Source organism: Dinoponera quadriceps, unplaced genomic scaffold (assembly GCF_001313825.1).
Source record: "Dinoponera quadriceps isolate SergipeBrazil2010 unplaced genomic scaffold, ASM131382v1 scaffold856, whole genome shotgun sequence".
Classification (NCBI taxonomy): domain Eukaryota; kingdom Metazoa; phylum Arthropoda; class Insecta; order Hymenoptera; family Formicidae; genus Dinoponera; species Dinoponera quadriceps.
In genome coordinates this window covers 266,413-291,319 of record NW_014554964.1, presented here as the reverse complement: position 1 = coordinate 291,319, position 24,907 = coordinate 266,413, and positions in this window count along the sequence as shown.

The window sequence follows — 24,907 nt, the reverse complement described above, 5'->3', positions numbered from 1 at the left end:
TTATACGGTTAATGTTATCAAAAAAATCTTTATTTGTTAACTAATGTAAGTAAAAAAAAATGAAAATTATTAATACAAATAATTGAGATTTTTTAAATAGTTTGACGCGAAAAATTAGTTCACTCTGCTGGAAATCCGGAAAAATATTCGACGTCTGTATCATCACATTGTCAAACATCATCGTACCTTATAATTTAAATATTCACACTAATATTCAGCTATCATCTTTTATTTACTTTGTCTTTTCATGACTACATCATAACTACATCACTAATAATTACAATAGTCTCTGCATGTAAAAAAAAATCATTCTAAGACTTAATCTGAAGATCTGTTTTATTACGTTTATTATAGAATAAATATGCTAACAAATTTTTATAATAAATTTTTATCTTTCTTTATGATGACGTATAAATGATAAGTATACGATGAGAAGTATACGATTTGTACAATATATATCAGGTCTTCCTTTCCAAATTTTTGGAGCGGAATCTGACTCAAAACGTAAGAAAAGTAACTCAAAATAATTTTTGATTTAGCTAAAACTTTTTTTAAGTGTTCTATATAACAAAAAAGATATACCTATTCGAGGATTTTTTTTTCATTTTTTTGGAAAATAGAAAGGATGTAAAATTTGAGAATTTGGTGATGTTTGGTTTGAAGTATATTTTAAAAAAATTCATAACTGTGGTTCTATTTGAGCTACAGATTTCATTTTTTTTTATTTTGAAGGTAAAAGAACGAGCTTTAATAAAAAAGTACTTGAAAAAAAAATTATTAACAAATTCAAATGGTTATAAACAATTAAAATGTTTAAATCGATTTTTAACAATTGCCCCACCCTCGTATCAAGTTTTTAATATTTCTATCGTGTTCTACGTCAAATTTCCTTTCGAAAACGCTTTTTTAATCGATAGACAAATAATTATTACTATAGGAGAAAAATTAATTAATCTTGCGCGGTTCGTCACATCGGCGCGCGGGTCACACCGCACGGCCCATTTTCTTGTCTCATGTCGTTTTTCTCTGAAATATTAATGATTATTCCATTTTTTTAATTAAATAATCTCATTTGTTAGCCAAGAAGACTTTGTAAAAAATTGAGGAAATAAATAAAAAATAAATAAATAAAAAACATCATTATTGAAAAATGTTAATTACTTTATTAATGTTTCGATACGTTATAATTAGTTAATAAGTACCTCGTCCAGTATTATATAACATAATAGTCTTAAAATATGTACATGTACATGTACATATAACATGTACATATAACATGTACATATTTTAAGACTATCTTAAAATATGTACATGTTATATGTACATGTTATATGTACATGTTATATGTACATATACATGTACATATTTTAAGATAGTCTTAAAACATGTACATGTTATATGTACATGTTATATGTACATATACATGTACATATTTTAAGATAGTCTTAAAATATGTACATGTTATATGTACATGTTATATGTACATGTACATGTACATATTTTAAGACTATTATGTTATATAATACTGGACGAGGTACTTATTAACTAATTATAACGTATCGAAACATTAATAAAGTAATTAACATTTTTCAATAATGATGTTTTTTATTTATTTATTTTTTATTTATTTCCTCAATTTTTTACAAAGTCTTCTTGGCTAACAAATGAGATTATTTAATTAAAAAAATGGAATAATCATTAATATTTCAGAGAAAAACGACATGAGACAAGAAAATGGGCCGTGCGGTGTGACCCGCGCGCCGATGTGACGAACCGCGCAAGATTAATTAATTTTTCTCCTATAGTAATAATTATTTGTCCATCGATTAAAAAAGCGTTTTCGAAAGGAAATTTGACGTAGAACACGATAGAAATATTAAAAACTTGATACGAGGGTGGGGCAATTGTTAAAAATCGATTTAAACATTTTAATTGTTTATAACCATTTGAATTTGTTAATAATTTTTTTTTCAAGTACTTTTTTATTAAAGCTCGTTCTTTTACCTTCAAAATAAAAAAAATGAAATCTGTAGCTCAAATAGAACCAGAGTTATGAATTTTTAAAAAAATATACTTCAAACCAAACATCACCAAATTCTCAAATTTTACATCCTTCCTATTTTCCAAAAAAATGAAACAAAAAAAAATCCTCGAATAGGTATATCTTTTTTGTCATATAGAACACGTAAAAAAAGTTTTAGCTAAATCAAAAATGTGTCGGTCAGAAAGGTGTTCAGTTTGTAAAAGAATGTCCCAAATACTGTCAATCAAATCATAAAGGCGAGCATTTAATTCAAGCTTAAAGTGGATTCCGAATTCGTATGAACAAATATTTGAATCCACCAGAGTGAATATACTCCAATGATGATGGAATATATCGGATTCACTCTTCAATTTCGAATAAAGATCTTCATTCGACGATTCAAAATGAAGAATTCACTCGATATGAATGAAAGACCACTCAAATTCAAGTGACTCAATCCAATCACAATGTTAAACACATTATCCCATGTTTTGAATATGTATTCACACCAACAACCGACATAGCGTCTTTTTCATTGGTTGTACACACGTATGCGTGGCAAATGTTGTTCTTATATACATATACATATTATGTTTTCGAATGGAATTTCGCTCTAGGAAATTTATATGATTTACATATATGTGTTTTCTAGATAGGATTCCCGGCATCGTTTCGCAAACGATGGAGATCTCGTAGGAAGCTATTACCTTCGGACGATCCTCCAACGGGATGTGATGGGACTTTGATACAGCAGAGGCAAGAAAAAGGAGGCGTACTGTAAAAATTCATATAATAACGCATCATCCTCTCTCTCTCTCTCTCCTTAGGTATATCCCTAACAATTATTACAGCATATTGGGTTCTTTCCCGACATCTTCCTGTCACTCGATACGTTTCGCCCGAGGGAAGGATCAGCTGGCCGGGATAAGTGTCCTAGAAACATCTTCCTCCTCTCCTCGATCCAGACCGCGTCGTCTGGCAGGTGTTTCCACTCGCAGTGTTCTCGCCCGGAGCGCTCGAGATCACTGCGAGATCGCTCAGGGAACGATTAAATCTGTTTTTATGGAGGACTCGAGTTCGCGACCATATATACCGAGAGAAAAAATATCTAAAAAAAAAAAGAAACATATTTATTCGGTGGATACTAATAACATACGCACACGCACACATATAACATACGCATACGCACACACACATATTTACTTATATCAATATATATATTTCTATAGTGAGATAATTTTCTTTTCAAATGAGAATATATATTTTTTTAAATCGGTAGCTTTACATGAAAAAATAATGGTTTATTCGATTCAAATAAAAGAATTTAGATTTAAGTAAATATGTAATTAAAGTACTTACTGGAAAAATATTTTGTTATTTTTTTTCTCTTATTGTTTACTACTTCCAGTTAAAGGAGGTCAGGGGTCATTTTGTCTATGTTTTTCATTTATATAATATGAGACAGTGATAAAGGAGAGNAGAGAGAGAGGGGGGGGGGGAGAAAGAGAGAGAATGTTGCGAAGTGCTTCTTTTACAACATAGGAACACACACACACATACACACGCGCGCGCGCATACAAAATCGGAAATGATTAAAGGTTGTAACACTTTTCCTCGATAAATTTCATAACACAATCAGTATCTAATAAGAGAATTAATTTTTTAGTAATAAATCAGGAGAGATTCATTTTTCTATTAGATACAAAATGCATTGTATAATTCATCAAGGAAAAATGTTACAATCTTTTAACATTTAACTATACATAAACCGACATAATATCTTTAACAAGTGACATGACTAGATCATTGAAATATTTTAATCGTATATGTTATCGAATTATTATTTATTGATTAATCAGAAAAATGTAAACGCAATGTATCGTCAAAGCAATAATCTACCATTATTTTGTAAGAACACTACAAGTTTTTTCTCTCAGATCTTTATAGTCAGAAAAAATTATTAATCCTATGACGAATTATGGCCAATTTTCAATACTTACCAAAACATTTTGTTATTCTGACGAAAACGTAGCAACAGCGATATGCATATAAAATTATTATCAACCATATTATAACAGCGCTTACAAAAATGGATCTCTGACTATAATTACTTCGCCAACAATACAATTATAGCCAAACTAAAACCCCAACATTTTTCTCAGTATAGCTTTATGTTAGTATCCAAAATCAAATGCGTACAATTAGAAAATATCAACAATCTAATTATATATCGCGTAAAAATATATCGCGTAAAAGACTATTATAATGGCCTGCATACCTATGCTCTACAAAAATTTCGCCACTTCTATCGATATAATTTGCATGAACAAGAATATTATAACTAAATTCGTTATCACATTCGCAGGTTTGGTGGAATGAGTGACTATTTTATTTATAACCAGTGCGAACACATGCACTTCGCAGACAAACCAAAGGAGATTAGGCGAGTACGTCCGGCCCTGTCACGTGGCACCTTGCTGCCTCCACCTGGCTGCCAACAGATGGAAGCACGGTGAATGGAACAGGTCGCCAGAGCGTTATTAAGGGGGCGGCGCGCCGTGCGGCCCCTGGCCCCCCGATGCGTCCGTGGATTCATGGCTGGCGCGAAGAGGAAGAGGTACACGCGGGCGGACGCAGAGGTAGAGGCAGAGGTAGTGACGGTGGCGGTGGCAGTAGCGGAGACAGAGAAAAAGAGAGACATCGCAGGCAGGCAGGATGAACGCGGAGAAGGAGGGCGGCGGTGGCGACGAGCGAGCGGGCGAAAAGGGGCGCGAAGGATAGCGGCAGAGTCACGGCGGAGAGGGGTGGAGAGGCTACGAAAATGGAGTAAAGGGAAAAAAGCTCGGCTGTGCCGGGCAAATTATAGGGAAAAACGAGGTGGGACGCGGCGTTGCGTCGCCCGGGGAGGAGGAGGCAGTCGCAGTGCTCACTCCGAGGAGGAGGGGGAGGACGACGTCGACGTCGACGACGAGGACGACGACGAGGTGGTGAAGAAGAATGGCGGGACCGAGAGGGGAGGAGGTCGAGGAGGAGGAGGAGGGGTGGCGCCACGGCAATTCCGGAGTGGCGTTCAACGTTCCCTGCGGAGTACCGAGGATACCCGCGAGAAGCCAGCGCGCGCGCGAAGAGAGACTCTCGAAGAGGGCCCCGGCCAGTGGAAACTCTCCTCTTCTCGTCGGCCGTCTTCCGCGCGCGCGATAATTGACGAGAAAGTGACGACGAAAGAAAGAAAGAGAGAGAGAGAGAAGGAGGGAGAGAGAGGGGGAGAAAGAGAGAGGGACGAGAGGCTAGCGCGCGGAGGGCGAGCGCATGACGGGAGGGAAGACGGACGGAGAGCGAGAAAGAGAGAGAGAGAGAGAGAGAGACAGAAGGAGGGGGTAGACACACAAGTACAGTACGCACCTCTCTCTTACGTGTAACGTGCGGTCAGTGCGAGAGGCTGCGACGTGCCGCGAGCATGCGTCTGCGACGAACGGCCCTTAAGGCGAACGAGCAGCACGCCGACTCGCCGACGTCGCGCGATCGTCGCCTTCGACAATAACGTCGCCGTCGTTCCGACTTGCGATCACGCGTGCACCATCCGCGAATGACCTTACTGCCCACCAGGATACCTGACACACATCAGCAGGATAGCCACCTGCCGCGTCAGAGGAACCAAGGTGGGACGAATGCGCCATCATCGTCGTCGTCGTCGTCAACGTCATCATCATCGCCGCGAATTGACCGACCGACCGCGAGCAACAGCGGACAAGCGGACCGGCGCTGCTGAAGGGTACCGTGTCGCCAGTCGCCTGTCATCCGGTGGTGTCCGTGAAAATTGATTGATTGACGTTCCGCGCCCCCCTTTCTCTCTCTCTCTTTTTCTATCTATCTCACGGTTGTGCGTCTTTCCTCGTCGCCACGAGCGTAACTCTCTCTCTCTCTCTCTCCCTCTCTTTCTCACCCTTTCTCTCTCTCCCTCTGTCTCTCTCTCTATCAGTCTGTCGCGCGCGCGGGCTACTCGCTCCACCGCTGGAGCGGCCGTCAGTCAGTGGATATGAGAAGCCGAGAAGCCACGGCCGGCCGCGCGGGGTGCTGCCGCGCGTCGACGCTGCTGTCCGCCGTGCCCCGACGAGAGCGCGTCGCGAGTACTGTGCGTATTACGGTTCCCGAGTGCCATTCAGCCGTTCAGTGGCCAGCTAGCTCGTCGTCGCGATGAATGTAACCGAATGCCGCAGTCGCTGCTACTACTACTACTACCGCTGCTGCCCAACGAGAGTGGCCGGCGCGACTCGCGCGCTCTGAGCGCGACGTTGACGCGTTGAGGAAGCGTTCGTCCGTCGTCGATCGCCGGTGAGAAAGAGAGAGAGTGAGAGAGAGAGAGAGTGAGAGAGAGAGAGAGAGAAAGAGCGATCGCAGAAACCGAGTCGGTGACTCGAACATCCCCCGAGAGACGGTATAATCGGCGAACCGCGGGATTCTGAGACTTGCCTCGAGACTTGCCGGGACGACGTGCGCTCGCGACCGAGAGAGATGACGGAGTCGTCGTCGTCGTGAAAGCGCGGGATCGCGTCGAGCTTGCACCGAGAAAACGCGGGAGAGAGACGCGAGATCCTCCGGCCGGCCGGGTGGCTGGCTAACTGACGAACCTGTGACGCGCGTGTATCATCCTCCGCGACGACCTCGATCCGCGACTCCGTGGGATCGACTCGGGGCAGATCGGCCGCACCGCAGCGATCAGGCGATTCGGCAAGCTGGACGCGGAGGTCAGCGGCGGCGGCGGCGGCGGAGGCCGCAGGGGTGTCAGTCCTCCGACACCCCTCAACAATATAAACGTGAGTCTCTTTGCCACGCTCGGAATTTCCGCCGACGGAAGGACGCGGCCGCGACGATACGATCTGCGTTCGATCTTCGCGATCCACGATAATCCGACGAACGATGTCCATCCTTGACAGGATTCGTAGGGCGACCACGCGTCCCGTAGATCTCCTCCCCTCTCCCCCCTCCATTTCGAGGCGGAAATTTTATTTTCCGAGTGCACGGAGGAAATATTGTAAGAATTAACAGAAAATTTCATAATGCCGGAGCATACCAGAGCAGGAATCGTAATTGAAATTATGATGTATGTTGCAACTTTTAGTAATGTTTTTCATGTGTACGAGACTTGTAGGGGAAGGGGCAAGTTGGCTAAAGGAGTAAGTTGGCTGACCGATTATTTCTGCTATTTTTTGGCGGATTACGAAGTCGAGCATGCAGAGATTTCGAACATGTCAAAAATGGTAATGAAATCCCTACGTAAAAATAATCTTATATAAATCAATGATAGATATTCTCATATATAAGCAAGAATATTTAATATTCTTAGAAGATTTTCCGGCCAATATTTATAGTTAAATCTTATAGTTAAGACCGTCTTAAGTTCGTTTTCAGATGCTTCGTAGCTAATGAAATGAGCCTTACAGCGCCTGAAAATAAACTTAAGACGGTCTTAAATATAAGATCCGACTCTAAATATAATATCGGCCATAGTGTTGAATTGAGTGCAAGTAACGCATCAATACAAATTCAATCAAATTAAGAATAGGAATCTTTTAAGAAGGTTACAATATTCTTGCTTATATATGAGAATATCTATCATTGATTTATAAGAACTAATTTTTTTCCGTGTACTTGCTCGATTATGTAATCTGTTAAAAAACAACAGGAATAATCAATTAGCTCCTTTAGCAAACTTGCCCCGGTTTCTCCTACACATCGCTAATTAGAACACATATAATAATTCCAGTCATAATTCTAGTATACTTCATTGCAAAATCTTATAGTAATTTTTGCTATAATATTCGAGCGGGACGGATGATATCGTCGCTTCGACGCAGAATCTCCTCGTATCTCGCGTGAATCTGACAACTGCCTGATAACTATCCGCTCTCACGAGGAGCCCTCGCCGTAGTTTACGGCGCCATCTTGAGCTAACGAGAACCTAAACCGGCGATCGCGTTTTACGAGGATCTCGCGGCCGCCTTTAACTTCCCGTGTGCCCTGCGATCGCGGGTTCGTCGTCTTCCTTCCGACTCGATTGTCCCGCTCGATTATCCGTCTCGGACGAGATTTCGACGGCGGCGGCGGGGACTTCGCTCGACGCGCAAATCACGAGTATCACTCCGACCTCGCCCGGAGAGAACGCGCGCGTTCCTGCATGAGCTTCGCGAGGCTCGAAATGAATCTCCCGAGGCAACCTTCATTGTTTCCTCACTCGGTGGGAATGCCAGCGCCGATTTTAATCCCGTTACAACTTCCGAAGATTGTCTTCTCGGCAACGTCGCTCTAAACCGCCATGAGAATCCGCCGGCAATCAGGACCCGATCGCGAATCGATACTTCCCCGCTTTCGTCTTCCTTCCTTCCTTCCATCCCTTCCTCCCTCCCGCCCGATTTGTTACGAATCACACGCAATTACGTTCGAACGATTTTCCGAAATACGCATTTTCACCACGATACAGGGCACGTCGATACAGGCGTGCGTGTAATTGCGGCCCGTTATGCGCGCACGCACGCAGGAAAAGAGCCGTGTCGTGAGAAATTAATGCCGACAAGTGACACGTCCGTGGTGCTGTCTCTTTACGCATCCGGCGGCCCTTCTTCTTTCCCCTTTGTCGTACACGAAGTCGCCAACGCTTCTAGTTAAATGCGACGCTATACCGCCGAGAGAGAGAGAGAGAGAGAGAGAGAGAGCTCGTGCGAAAACGACGAGCGCTCGCGCCGTGCGACCACCCGCGCCCGCGATCGATCTTTAGTCGTGCAAGTGACCCTCGCGCTAGCTAGTGAGCGAGCGAAACAATGAGAATGGAACATTCGTCGCGAACGGTGTATCGACTACCTCGTTTACCTACCTTGCTCGTTTCTCCGTCAAATCGAACAAGCCCTGACACCGGCGTCAAAGACAAGGAGACTCCGCGGAGCCGCCGTCGTGTACTTTTCTCTTCCTCGCAGACCGTGTGTTGTCGGACGATTACCGTCGTGTTCTTTGGCAGAAACTGCGCTCCGGAGCACGTCTCCGTCGTCTCTCGAGGAGTGTCTCTTTGTTCGTCGTCTCGCGATCTCGAGCTCTGTGCGATGATGTCTCTCGCGATGCAACGGGATCGATAAATTCGCGATGAGCACCCTGCACCGCAGGGTGCACCGCAAGGTCCCGGCGCGTCCGGTCCTTCGGAGAGAGGAAGAGAGAAAGAGAGAGAGAGAGAGAGAGAGAGAGAAAAGGAGATAGAGAGACCGACGAGGCTCGCTAGACTCGCCGGCCAATGTAATAAACGTTACTATGTTGCTACGCCCCGTTCACGCCCCCCTGCCATACGTCGGTCGAGGAGCGATTTATGCGAACTATGCGTCGACGTACAAGACGTTCCTAAGACGGTCTGCGGGCGCGATAAAAATTCACCCGTCCGTCCGCGTTATGCTTTTAATTGCGCGAACATTAATGGCGAACCCGCTAACAATCTCGGCGAAAACGGGAAAGAGCGAGAGAAAAAGAAGCATTGTTCGTTTGTTCTGGAACAGGGGCTACTTCAGGCGCTGAACAAATACGAAGATTATGACGAAAAAGTTAAACGTAAAATGAAAAAATATAAATGAAAAAGGAAAAAGAGAGAGAGAGAGAGAGAGAGGCAGTCAACGTTGAAGCTCGAAACGAAACGTCCGAACTTCAGATTTCCTTCGCGGGGTAGTTCGTTTCCGCCGCGGTTTGCAGGACGAGCGTGTAATTCCGCGAGAGGATTGCGAGAGGAAGTTATTCAGAATAAACGAGGACAAGACCGGAGTCGTCGGATGCCGTCGTCACGTAGCGCGCGCGCTGGATTCTCATAGATCACGCAGCGGAGAATCGTAAAGACGACGTGCATACGTATTTGGAAGCGATTAGCAGCCGTTTAGGGTGCAATTAGCAGCACGATACAGCGTCGAAGGAATTGCGTAAATCCGCGGCGCGATGTCGCGCGATGCAGAGCGTTATCGCGCCGCCGCTCTATATAGAGCGCGCGATCCGCAGTGTAAAAGACAAAAATCGTCCTCGAGGGTCGAGAAACAGGGAGACGCGGAGACGGGAACGCGTGTGAACCGTGCGAGGAGGCCCCATTACTACCACCACTACCTACGTACGTACGTCGAAGACTTCGAGAGCGGCTCCGTCGGGAATTATGAAACGAGCCGTAGTGAGTTTGGCGAGCGAGCGAGTTTCGGCCACGGTCCCGAGAGACCCGGGCTTCGACGGCGAAGCGGTTCCCGAAGACGGTCGGAAGATGAAGAACGCCGCACTGACACCCGTCCGCACACCTCCGCGCCGGTTTAATTAATTTATGACCAGCGAGAGGCGCCATCGGACAGTTACGGTCTCGAGGGCGGACTGAAACGGCGGGATAACATTGGCTCTTCGATCATTGCGAACCGCGGGGGAAAAAGAAGGAGATGACAGGCAAGGGAAGAGGAGAATCGACGAAGAAGAAGAAAAAGACGAAGAAGTTCGCGGAGACGACGCGACGATGACGGCGGCGGATTAGCGCTGTCAAAGACCACGACATTAGATTGTAGTACACATACTGAGGGAGAGGGGGGAGGGAAGAGCAAAAAAGAGATAGGGAAGGAGGGGAAGAGGAGAGAGAGAGAGAGAGAGAGAGAGAGACCGATTCCGGCCGAACGGATGTAATTAACCCGTCCTGAAAATCCACGCGTGCAGGTTGCGTCCTCGTGAGGAGAAGCAGAGCCCTCGCTCATTAGCGGTTTCCCTCCGTGAACATCGTGAACTTTGCACCTGCGAATCGCCGCTGCCCGTTCTGCCATTTGCGAGGGAAGCTTGCGCACGCGGGGAAAAGAGTAGAGCGCAGTCCTCCTCGCGAAGAAGGCAGAAAGGAAAGAGGAAGGGGGGGAGGGGGTACTAGAAATCAGGGTGCAACGGATAGGGTAGTAGTCTCGATCCGGCAGCGAGAGCTGCCTCTGTTGCAGCTGTTGCAGATTACCGGCGATACCGTCGGCCGAGAAGATGCATTCGCCGGCCGGGTGCATTCGAACGGACGAGAGAGATAGGTAGAGAGTAAGACAGATAGAGAAAAAGAGAGAGAGAGAGAGAGAGAGAGGGAGAAAGAGAGATATGGCGTAACGACGTAACGACGTCGGATACCGAGGGTAATTGCGACCAGTAGGCATATTCTGTAACTTTTAACGATAGTGTCGTTATCGTTGCGTTATCGTTGCGCAAGTATAACGCATGATGGAAAAGCTGCTTATCGACAACTTGACGATAACGATATTGTCATTAAAAGTTATAAATAATACACAGTAGAAAATATTTTGTATTCATGTTAAAATCGGTCTTATCCTTGTTAAAATGTTGCATTAAATATTTAACATACTAGTGTGTCGACTTAATATATTATTTTCATGTTATCTGAATATTTTTTGTCGAATCGATGTTCAACGTAAGCGTTAAAATATCACTTGCTAAAGTAACGCATCTTATATTTCAGTGTCGATTAACATATCATGGATGTTAATTATATGTTAATTTTTGGTGTGATATTTGTGTTACTTTTCCACATATTCATCTTGTGTTAAATTAATATAAAAATTTTAGTGAGCCGTTTGAGACATGTGAAACATGATAGATTTAGCACAAAATTTCTGCTGTGTAGAACTACAGGAGACTTCCTGTGAGTCATTATCAGCGCAAGAAAAGGAAGGAGCGTTGCGAGAAATGATATGATAGGATATGATAAGATACGATAGATAGGAGAGAAACGGCGGAAAGAAAATCTGCCGGAAAACACACCGTCGGGAGAAAACGCCCAATCGCGGTGATGAACGCGCGCGCGTCGCTATTATTACGCGTATCGGCAAAAAATTAATTTATCCTGCGCGCTCAACGGCGCGCGGCGTAACAACGGCACCCATTAATTTGTTTTTCCAACTTCCAGTGCGAGCCGTCCTCCACCACGAGCTACGATTCGTGAGAGATAGCGGTAATAGCGATTCTAATTAAAATGCCATCACCGATCACGCGCGCAGATATCTCTCTCTATCTTTCTCTCTCTTTTTCTCTTTCTCCCTATCTCTCTATCTGTTCCTCCTCTTTTCTCGACATTCCTCATGTACCTTTTCATCCTTGCTTCTCGCTCCGTCGTTTTCCATTAAGTTCGCGCTGGAGAGAGAGCGTCCTTTTTAATCGAAAGATCGTATCGATCGCGCAGGATCGTCGACCGCCGAAGCACAGCGCGAGCTATGCACGCGTGAGCGTGTGTATATTAGAGGGAGGAACGTGGTTGTTGAATTTTGGAAATATCCGACGATAAGGTTGATTAATAATTGGTTTTGTTCCCGTGTACGCGCGCGCGCGCGCGCGGACCGTAGCCGAATCGATCCGGGCACGCGCGTGGAATAAAACGGGCGTATTATGCAAACGAGGATTCGATTCTGTCACTTTTGATTTACGAGATTTCTTACGACGACGAGAAACGACAACGACGAAGGCATCCCGAGGGCGGAGAAGCAGGGAGGATGCGAGACACGCGGATTACGCAGAAGGCGAAAGACAAACGTTGGGAAATAGAAGAGGGAAAGAGGGAAAGAGAGAGAGAGAGAGAGAGAAAGAGAGAGAGAGAGAGAGAGAGAGAGATAGGGAGGAGAGAGAAGAAGCTACCACCTTACCGTGAGCGGAGAGACCGCTGACTATTTACATTCTCCGGATAAGTGCACTATTAACTAACCTCGCGCTAATATGCACGTTTTCTGCCTCATTATGTTAATTGTGGGATCAGCGACCCTCGAGGCCACGCAGGAGCACCATCGTCGCCGGAACCGCATTGTCGGTCCAGCTTTGCGGCGCGCCTCGTGTACGCGTTCCGCGCGCGGCTCGCGAGAGTCCCGCTCACCGGGAAAAAATTCACGATACCTCGGTAGCGGTGTATCAAGGAAATAACCATTTAATTTCGAAAATTTGCTGCGAAAGATTCACCGAAGAAGTTGAATTGAATTTCGAGAAATTTCTGCGGGAGACTTACCACTGAATAGGTGGTGCAATGTTATCTCGAGAAATCCCTACGAGAGATTCACCACTGAGAGAGTGCAACTTGATTTAAACAAAATTTGCCCATAAAGTCGCCTTCTCTTCTGTTGGAAAATTGATTCGTGAAATGTAAGGCCCATTTCGCAGTAATCGGATTTATTTTCTGTGAAATAAATCTCACATCCTACAAATAAATTTCTGAATATGTCTTTCTCAGTGTACATTTCCGTCGATTAGAGAACATTCTAATAACGAAAACTTCGTGCCCCGCGGGGTTCTCCTTGATCGATATAAACGCCGAGAAAAAAAAAAGGAAGAAACTATTCATCTGGAGTCTCCGTGCGATCCTCCTTCCCCCGATCGCGAAGTGACCGCTCACGTTCGCGCGCAGGATGTCGTTCTGCGTCTCGGCAAGGTACAGCCGGACCGGCATCGCGCGTCCGCGATCGGCGCACCGTATACATGGAAACGAAAAGAGAGAGGCAAAAACGGCGCCTTCGTCGCCCCTGGCGAAGACTGGAAGCCGTTTCGTAATCGCGGCCTGGATCATTTTCTGCACGACTGCCCGGGAAATTAGATCACCTACCTCTCTCATCCCGGTAGCGAAAGATCTAGGCAGGTTTCATCGCGCGATACAGGAAGGGCTTCTTATTCTCCTTTCATCCATTTTTTCTCTCCCCTCCGCCGCTTCGTTTTCTTCTCCTTCGACTCTTCGACTGCCTCCTCCCCTTCCTCCCGCCCTCCCTCTCCCAGTTCGTCCGCCCGTCCGTCTCCCTCCCGCCATCAGCACTTTCCATTGCGACGCTCCTCTCTTCCTTCCCGTCCTCGTCGTCCTCGTCGTCGTCGTGGCGTGGTGGCTGCTCAATCTCACCTGACATCGACAACTTGTTGCCGGCAATTTAGCAATTAGCTACGTGCTGCCCATCCTTTTGCCTCTTCCTTTTCGTTCCTTTACGTCCCGTTCCTCCTCTCTTTTTTTTCCGCGGGATATCGGCGCGATTCGATGCGAGAACCGACTGGTCTATACTCGTTTTCTTGCGAATTTTTCCCACCGGCCGCCCATCACGCGGTGCTGCAGCGCTCTTCGCGCACTGTTCCCGATCAATTCGCGATACCGTTAACAGTCGGCCCCGTTATCGGCACGCCGTGTGTTCGAATATGTCGAGCCGGCCGACACCTTGTGCGCGGATCCCAATTGCCCATAGCCGCGGCGCGTAATCGTGCACTGAGTCTCGAATAAATAAAATGCTCCTGCGGTGCGCAAACGAGTCGAGAAAGCCGGGGAATTCTGGCCACGCGGCGATCGCGGACAACGACGACGACGGGAACGACGGTCGTACGGAACGGCAATTAGAGTGGCAAGTTGCAGCAAGTTAATGAATCCGACGTGCAGCTTTCCGCGTAAAGAGGGACTTCCTCGAGAACGCAACGCGGTAGCATACAGGCACGCCCGAAGCGAGCTTCTTCGCAAGCGAAAAGAGCCGGGATGCAGTTCGCAGCGGGATAAAAAATAACGCCGCGATTATTCCCCGAAAAGGACGCCGCGTCGTGGTGCCGGCAAACTATTGCTACTGCTATCACTGCGCGGGGAAAAAATGCTGCGCATCAATGGAATTGACCAATGGCGCCGTAATTGGAGCAAATCTTCTTGACTCAACAGCGATATCGTTGAAGCACTTGATCAAAAAGAGGTATAGCTAGAGGGAGGTTCAAGTTTGATTTCCGGCTGACGCAGTATTTTTTGCAACCCGTTAAATGAAATGAAATTAGCTTAATTATTCTAAATCTCGAGAAAGGATTAAGGTGAATTAAAAGTACAAGCAAATATCCGGGACTCAGAATTCGTTTGACGCGGAAAGTTAATTCACCATGTACGTTTGTTCATATGGAGAAAAAATATAATAAAAATTAATTTTTTGAAAATATCCTTCTATCCGCTATTTTTACCTCTCAATTCACGAAAATTATTTTCGAACAACAAGAATATATTTTTAATGGAGCTACATAGAATTGTCTCGTGTAAGCAAATTTTATCTTCATATAAGATTATACATTCTTGCTTATACATATAAAAATATTAGTTTTTGAATTGATATTAATTTTTTTCCGGGTAGGTTCCAAGTAGGTTCCGGGTAGGTTCCGGGTAGGTATATAGACCTGTTTTATATTCTCTTCTGGGTTCAGACATCGACAGAGCCTGGGCAAATTACTGATACCAGAGTTATTGAGACGACATATAGTGTATTAGCTTCAATAATATTGAGTTTGAGTCGAAAAGATTTGCTCCAATCACGGTGCTGCCGATCAATTCCATCGAATACAATATTAAAACATTTTTTGTTCCCATGTATAAACGCACATTATGCGAATTAGTCGGAATATCGAAGCTCGAGTCCGCTAAATTATCGGATCGCGAGGCGACCTGCGATATGCCGCATGCTCTTCACTATCTTCTCTTTTTCTCTCTCGTCCTCGCGAAGCTGCGATCCGCAGGATTATAAGCGACTTAAAATTTCTCCTTCATCACTTCCTCCCCGCCTCGCCCCTCGATTGATCCTCCTTCCTCCCAACGGATTCTCCTGTTCTTCTTCTTCTTCTCCTTCTTCTGCCTCGTCTTCTTCATCCTCCTACTCCTCTTCGGTTGTTGGGGTCCGACTTTGCTTTTGGCTCGGGTCGGGCGTAATCGGTTCCCCGAAGCCAGTGCTCATTATCGACCCGCCGGCCTGGCAATTACCTGCGAAGCTTCTTTCGACTTCGTGTGTGCCAGCCAGCGCAGTTTCCGACTCTACGCGAGAGAGACCTTCCGAGATCCGTCTCGACGGAAGTTCCGAGAGCAGGAAGAAGGAGAGCCGCGAGGGAGTTTCACTCGTCGTCGTCGTTGTTGTTGTTGTTATTTATTTGGCAAAAGAGTTTATGCCGACGATAAATATAATATACCCGAAGGGAGAAGAAAAAGAAAGAGAAAGAGAGAGAAAGAGGAGGAGAAATTGCGGAGATTTCTCTATATTAAATATATCTCGAATAAAGCCGGTCGGAGGCCGCGTTCTTCGCGCCGACTGCTCAAATAACAGATAATGGCGGGGAGTATCCGCGTCAGGATAGATTGATCGACGAAGGGTACACGAGTAACGCGGCGAGACGAACGCTGATAATTGCCGAACGAGTCCGCGCGCGGTAACGCTATAATTGCGGCGGCGGCGGCTGCCAAGTTCGCGCCATTTACGCGAAAGAATTTTTGCATCCGCGGCGCATACGCCGGACGCATTTTCTCGCGGCGACCAGCAGATCGGATCAGCCCACCTCGTGTTTCTTCGCCGGAGATGCCCGACTGTCAGAAGAGTGCTCGCACGGAGAGAGAGAACACGATTCGTTTCTTCGGTTTATCCGTGATTCCCCACGTGTTCACGCCTGGACACACACATACGCGCACACGTCGCAAGTGCAAACTGACGTTCGCGCTTTTAGTTCGGAGGGGGGGCGTAAGAGATACGAGGCGGTGATCCTCGTTGTGTATCGCGCGATACAATGTTGCAGGCATCGCGATCACACCTGGTGAGGTCCAAATTCGTCGCGAAATATCCAGGATATACGCGCGAATTATTAATTAATTATCTTTTATCTATAATTAATTAATTATATATATATATATAACTTCTTCAGGCGAGACACAACGGGTAACGCGATTTACTCTCGACGAGGTCAAAATTTATCGCGAAATATGCAAGCTATGCGTGAATTACTAATTAATCCGGCCCTTAATTAATTTATTTGCGCGACAGTGATGCAAATGGTCGCGATTACTTTCGGCGAAATCAAAATTCGTCACAAAATGTTCATATTATGCGCGAATTATTAATTAATTGCCCCGTAATTAATTTCCTCGCGCGACATAATAATGCAGGTGACGCGATCACTCTCGACGAAGTTACAATTCGCCGCGAAATATTTGGGTTACACGCGAATCACGCGAATTATCAATCAATCACATCTCCCGACAATTTATTTCGTGCGATCGGTTTCGCAAGAAACGCAGCCAGTTTCGGGAATTCATGGCGCCTCATCCAAGCGTCGCTCATTTACAGTGTTAATCCTAACGGTAACGTTATGTGGTCGCGGGTGACATCGGCGGTGATAAGAAACGAGAACGCTATTGCTCCGCCTTTAACGACGGGACGTTACGCCGCTTCGAGGTTTAGTTATTCGAAACGCGCGGTGCACGCTCGAGTCGTCGCGATAATTGGGCGCGTCCAGCGATTAGAAATCTTCCGCTCGACGAAGTAAACCCGATCTGTTTTCCCCCCCTCTTCGAAATCCATGTGATTTGTCTGCNCCCCCTCCCGCCCCCCATATCCTTCCTTCGAACACGGCGATACCCAGGCGCGATTTTCGCCCAGAGACACTTTTCGTAGCACGAGCCGACATGGCGCGCCTCTTTTTGCGCGTTCGCTGCAAAAGTCGATTACCACACGGCTTTCCAGTTTCCGCTGCGTCGCAGAGCGTCGAAAAACTTCGGTCGGATGGGGGGGACGAGTGTCGTTCCACTTCGTGGAAGAGTCCGTTAGTTAAGTGCCCGCGTATCGCGCGAAGTCGTGAGAGCACGACCTCGCCGAGAGGAGCGAGCGAGTCGCCTTGGCAAACGGCAATTTTGCTGATAGCGAGTTGTCGCGCGAAGAAGCGACTTTCGTCGCTCGAAAGCTGCGAGTACTTTCGCGCCGGAACGCGATCAGCAATCGGAGAAAATGAGACGCTCCACTCGAGGCAAACTTCTACAGTTCGTTATTTTGGTATCCGTTGCGGAAAATTTCGAGGGATATCGTTTAGACCGTATCTGGAAAGGTAAAAGTCCTCCTTCTATATATATCTATCCTACAAAGTGAAGCATAAATTATTACCATTTTGAATAGTTTCGAAGTATGAGGGTGGGAGAAAGATTTGTCTAGCAGAAATTTTGCATTGTGATACCGATCGTCACTTCGAACACTTTCTGCAAAGGTAAATTTTCTCCATCTTCATCTACGCGGAAAATATTGTACCGAAAATTGCCACAAAATTTTATAATGCTATATCATACCGGAATTATAACTGAAATTATGATATATATTGTAATCTTCAATGATACACTTCATTGTATACGTCATTAAAAATTACAACACACATAACAATTTCAGTCATAATTCCGATACAGTTCAGCATATCGAAATTTTATGGTAATTTTACTATACTATTTTCTCTGTATCGAAGACACATCGTTGAGAGCGATCAAAAGACATAGCGTCAGCTGTACAGCTGGTTTTATTGCCTTGCCTAAAGGTATACAACAATAATAATAAAAATAAGAATTTATAATCATTAACTATATTTTCATTTATCGGAGACATTCTCCAATAGTTACCGTCTTTCCCTGCATATATCTTCTATAATTATAATTATAAACTATTATTTTCAACAAATATTTCTTTATGAGAACCGCTGGAAGAATGAAGTCACATGACAGCCGTTGTCAAAATGTTAAAAAGATCCGTCTGATACGAGCACCAAAACTTTTTTATCATTCCCGAGCCGTTTTCGAGTGTCTTCCCGTCTTTAGCCACGTGAAAAGTACCTCTGCTTGAAGGTAATTAGCGCTCTCATCGATGTCGCGCGACTGCATCGGCACGATAAAAGCAACGAGAGCAGTTCGTACGGAACGAGATGAAAAAATAGTGGGAAGGAGAGCGAGGGGGGAGGGAGGAGAGGCAGCGATCGCAGATCTCGCGTGGCTATCTTACGTGTCGTTTCCGAGATTTCCGAGAAGTCGGCCGGAAGGGACAATAAACATAATCACATCGCAAACTGAATCCAGACTCCGGCACAGAGAGGCACGGCGCGGCGCGGCTACGTGTGTACCCGTTACCGGGCCCGGTAATGACATGTAATTACTCGCCGGAGCGCCTTGCGCGCCAGAGAACCGCCGCTCGATTTCGTACGCAACGTCGTTAATTTGCGCGCAGGGCGTCGGCGTTAATTAATACCGGTGCGAGTTCCGCGATGCGCTCGCGCGCGCTATCGTAGATACGTTATAAAATCGTGTGCGATTCGCACACCAGCCGCAAATTCCACGCGGAATTCCCTCCAGCGAGTCAAAAAAAAAAAGGAAAAAGAAGGTCGACGATTAATCGAAAGGAAAAGGAAAAACAGATGGCCAATGGGAGGCCAATGCCAACGCGGAAATTATTATAAGAACCGAAATCAACTTATTCGAATCGAAATTTTAGTCCTGCATTAAATCTAATTTAGTTTTACATTAAATCTTCAAAGACCTCCTATTGTGTTCCTTTGACGCTACGAAGGAGAAGTTATTGCTGTTTCTTCCATTTAAAGACAATGTAGAACTAAAATTTAAACTCTGGAGGTTTCAATTCCCATTTGTGGCATTAACGGATTAACTTATTATTATAAATGAATGAAACACTTATTGTTATTGACTGAATGAAGAAAGCACAAATAATAAACAAAAAATCTCGTTAACTTTATTTTAAAATAAAAGCAAATTTCGCCATGATATGTAACAGAAAAACATAATGTAAGAAAAAATTATATTTTTTAAGACAATAAATACTATTTAGAAAGAAACTTTCCATGGAAAAATTTAGTAATCGAACATACGTACTTTCCAGTTCGTGAAGTTTTGAGTGCTCGAATATTATTTATTATATTTTCGAATATTTGAATGTTCGAATGTTCACTTCAAAATTTCATTATTCAAATATAATATGTTTAAGGTTCAGAAATTCAAAGCTTCGAATATAATTTCTAGCCCTATTGAACACTTTTTAGTGGTCAATAAATTAAATCGAAAATCTCAAAATATAAACAATGTCATCGGCACAATAGAAAGACAGAAACAAAGTGCAAGTTAGTCGTGTGAGAAAAGTTTTTACGATTAACATCGTGATATTCCAAAGTACGAAAATGAATCTGGCGTCTGCACGCACACAGTGTTGCGAGAAACTCCACCTCAACCGGGAGAAGATAAAAAGACAAATGAGAAAGTTCATGTCGCAGCGACGTTCACACCTGCAGGCCTATACAGTCATTTTTTCACGCGTGCGTTACGCTTCGTCGCGTAGATACAGAACATGACAGTGCGCAATAACGTCCAACAACTACGATATCGTTGTCAGCGGTGACAGGATAAGTCTACAACAAATGACAGAAGCTGGATGATTTGCGATTCTCACGACGTTCTGTTATTATCGCTTCGCGATCCAGTGTTCAGCGATCAGTGTTTTAACGAGTCGGTCGGAGGCGTCAATCGCGAAAACGATTGCGAGACTCTGGTCAGAGAAAGAGAGAGAGAGAGAGAAGAAGTGCAAGACGGTGTTCCTTAAACCTCGAGAGACTTAAGACGGGGTTCCCTACAAGAAGAGAGACCCGTGCTTGCGGTTAAGCGGAGCTCGCGGCCGCGGCGCAACGAGAAAAGTGGTACCGCGCGTTCCGCGGTAATAAACTGTATAACTCGCGTTACATGGCGCGTAATACGCGCGTAAAGCACCCGCGTGTGGAATAACGAGAGAGAGAGAGAGAGAGAGAGAGAAGCAAATTTGTGGGCAAAGAAACAACTGGTTCGCTCTTGCCCTTTCTCAGAGTCGTGCCTTCGAAATCGATCTCTAGTTTTTCGCACGAACGAATTTTTCGCGAACGCGACGCGAATTGGATCGAGCGAGAAATGATCGCGAACGTCAATCTACAGCCTCATTGTCGTTATTTTTCCCTTCCGGGCTGCGGCGAACAACGTTGAGAACAACGCGATTCTTGCAGAAACACGGGCGAAATCGCGAAAGAAAGAGAGAGAGAGAGAGAGAGAGAAAGAGAGAGAGAGAGAGAGAGAGCGGAGGCGGGAAGCGAGATTGGGTGTGGAGGAAGGCGCCAGCGGTTCTTGGTACAGCCGGATCGTGTTCCTGGTGCGGCAATACCGGTATCCCTTCATTCCTGAGTAATCGCCGGGCCCAAGGCACACACTATCCACCACATTCGCCATTTTCTAAATGCGTCGGCTTAATGTAGGCGCGTTACGAGAGAGAGCCCGGGCCGCGTTCACCCGGGTTTCCCGTCTCGCCGGCTCCGGAGAAGTCGAAGAGGCAAAGGATAAGGAAGAAAACGAGGAGGACGAAGAGAGAGGAAGAAAAGGAGAAACTTTTCCACGACTTTCCGCGAAAAAAAATCGAAATTTCCCCAAGACGTCTCGACACGTCTGCCCGATCGCGTAATTATCGTGCGTTCGAGGGGGAATACGGGGGAGGAATCGAGGAAAATCGTATCTGTATCGATTATAGATCGCGTCGACTTTTATGCTCTACATATCAGCGATTTCACGTGATCATGTATTCCTGCCTGTCGCGCGCTGTCGTCTCTCGTCTGGCCTCGTCCTGTATTCGAAAGGCATCCTTTCCGCATCGACGTCTCGCTCTCCTGCGGCGATTCAAGTTGTCAGTTGAACCGGAGGAAGATAGCGAGGCGGAGGAGGAGAAAGAGGGGGAAGGAGAGAGCGGAGCGTGACACGTCGCCACTTTGTTCAGTAAATTCATCGCGTTAACGAATTAGCTCGAAGCGACAAGCACGGGATTCCAGAAATTCAGAGACCGAGGTTCCGTGAGCAGGCAGGATCGGCCGTTCCCGGAATGCGATCTCGTAACGAGGCATCAAGTCTAATAATACGCGCGGCTTCGGCGCGCTCCGCGGCGAAAGTAAAGCGCACGAGATTAATGAATTAATTGCGCGCGCAACCACGCTCGCGCACGTTCCGCTCGCGGAACGGGGCCGCTCAGCTCGCCCGCTCGCGTCCGGCGGAGATCACGATGTCTCCTCTCCGAGTTTCAAGCGATCTGCCGACCACCAGGGTTATTCTGCATCGCTTATCAAACACTGACGGCCTTCTGATTCTCAAGCTGAAACGACATTGTACACGCTGAACCTACAAGCGGGATTCATTTATTATTATAATAATTATATTTTCAATTATTAATTTTTTTTTTCGCCACTCAACCCATGATGTAGCGCTTACAATGTATCATTTTTTATGTTCAGTAAGTCTTGTTGCATCATCAATTACACTATATTATATATATATATATATATATATATATATATATATATAATACATGATCACGCGAAATCGCTGATATGTAGAGCATGAAAGTCGACGCGATCTGTAATCGATATAGATTTTCCTCGATTCCTCCCCCGTATTCCCCCTCAAACGCGCGATAATTACGCGGTCGTGTAGACGTGTCGAGACGTCTTGGGGAAATCTCGACGTTTTTTCGCGGAAAGTCGCGGGAAAGCTTCTCCTATGCTATTTTTAGTATATAATTTTACTAAGTGCCAATTTACCTAAAGCAAATGAAAGGTCTATTCCATACCATAATTTGTTCACTTATATACGATATATTATAGTTATAAATATCAATAATTTGTTCTCACTATATGCGACACTCGTGTGAAAAAAGAACTTGGAATTAAAAGGGCGTACTTCGCTATGTGTCCAGAGAGAGGCTCATAATCGCGTCTCGCGAATCACTCGTTGGGGAGTGTCTGGCCTGGTGGTGAATGAATGAATGAATCGAACCGCTACGTAATTTCGTGGGAGGGTCACCCACCTGGCAATGTGCCGGATATTATGACGGCTAGGCACACTGATGCAAGAGAGAGGGGGAGGAAGAGTGATGTCAGGCCCGAGTATGAGCGCTTTAGATGGCGCAGTTTAATCACTGTCGAGGGATCTAAGATAACGCGCTGACTACGTTTTAATTACTCGTCGCATCGGACAGAATGCAGAATGACATTAAGATGACCGGGCGGACTGAAAGGACGCGGAGCGCGCGCGGTGCATTGACCGAGTATGCGCTCCGTGGAAGGAGCGTGCCGCTTTTCCAGCTCGCTCTTAATTGCAATCAGATGCAAATAGGAGCGCGAAACTGAACCAAACAGCAAGTGGCAACAACGATAACGGGAAATTGATGATCGCTCGCCGATCATCCGGTGCGATGGTTTTCCACGACGCGATCGCGCAAAACGGACTTGATGGTCTCTTTTAGTCTCTTTCGCCACCGGCACTACGATATCTCGCTGTCTCATTAAGTTACGTGTAAGGAATAATTAATTGGGTCTAAAGAGTTGCTTGTGCGACCGAGAGAGAGATTGTGAAAAAAGCGATTAGATCGACAAAATCAACAGTTATTATTATTCAAAAAAATATTATGTCCACTGAATAAATTACGCGTTAAAAAACAAGCGGTAAACAATGTTCTTTGGAAATATAATTTCTATAAACGCTTTCTTAAAATCGCTTATTTCTTTGCCCCATCTTATATAATAACCTTCAGCACGCATCAATTCGGTATAATGATCGAGTTCGTTGTAAGCTTCGATGAAACCTCGACGCTAAAGATATGATACTATTAATATAATATTGGTATCGATATTTTTCTTTCAATTTAAAGTATTTTTATTGATATTTTTTTTCGATATTCGTACCTATATCCTGAGTCGAAATTTCAGTTTCATACATTGAATCTATTTAATTCTATATTAAGTCTTCAAAAGTTTTCTATTGTGCTCCTTTTGATGCTACGAATAAGAAATTATTTCCGTTTTCTCTACTTGAAGTAGAGTCTTATGAACTAGAATCTATACTTGAAGTGAAGTCTTGCTTTGTTTCGATATCTTTTTTTAATTTTTTACTCAGTTGATCTTCAAAATATCATGTATTTTTTTTTCACGAAAATTAGTGCAACATGCAACTGATATTTTTTAAGATTTTCACTAATGATAACCGATACTCTTGATTAAAAGCTCGTTTCAGTATTAGTACGATACTTTCATGGCATCACCGTACATCCGTACTCGACACTCACCAGGCCGAAATCGCAACTGTGTACTCGCGCACATGGTCGCGGCGGTTACCTCGTCGGGAGCGCCGGAGCGTCGGCGTTTCGAAAGCGCATCGCGGCACCGGGAAGCATCGGGAAGCCCGAGAACGAAATCGGCGGGCGAGATCGCGTGAAATTACACGGAGCTAGATATCCGCGGCGGAAGTGCATATCGGCGAAGTATGCAACCGGCAACCGCGTACAATTACCTCGTTTTCTACACGCCGCGCGCGAGAAGAGAAGCGTTTTCTAAGGAGATTGACGGTAGCACGAACCGAGCGCGGCGGGGCTAAAACCGCGCGAGCGCGGTGCAACAAGGTGCGCATATAAATACACGTGTAAATATATGTGCACGCACACGGGTACACGTGTACGTTACGAGGAGAGCCATGGCCGGGTATTAAGTAGCGGTATTTACGGGGGCACAATTATCCCCGTTTTCATGCCGATGATCCTCTCGACGTGGCGCGCGGCTCCGGACTTTGACTACGTGGGAACTCGTCTCGTCTAGAGTCCCTATAGTAAGAGCCTGGCCAGAGTTGTCTTTTATCCTATTGGTGTCAACAAAATATGCCGGAACCAATAAAGTGTCTCGAATCTTTACTTTGATCACCTAATAGAAATGAAAAAAAGAAACTTGATTTTAATAGTTTCATTTGTATAAAAACTCAAATTTTATTTTAATTAAAAAGTAAATATTATTTAATAGTAGTATGCGTATTGCCATAGTTTTGTTATTAAAAATCTTAGGCTGGCATTCACAGTCAGGTCTTATATACATATATAAGGTATCGCAAAAAAATGTTACCACACTAATGTAGTTCGTTATAAACATTGAAAGCAACATTGTACGATATTTAATAAACATTTTATAAATAATCAAAATGTGGTAACATTTTTTTGCGACACCCTGTATATATATATATATATATATATATATATATATATA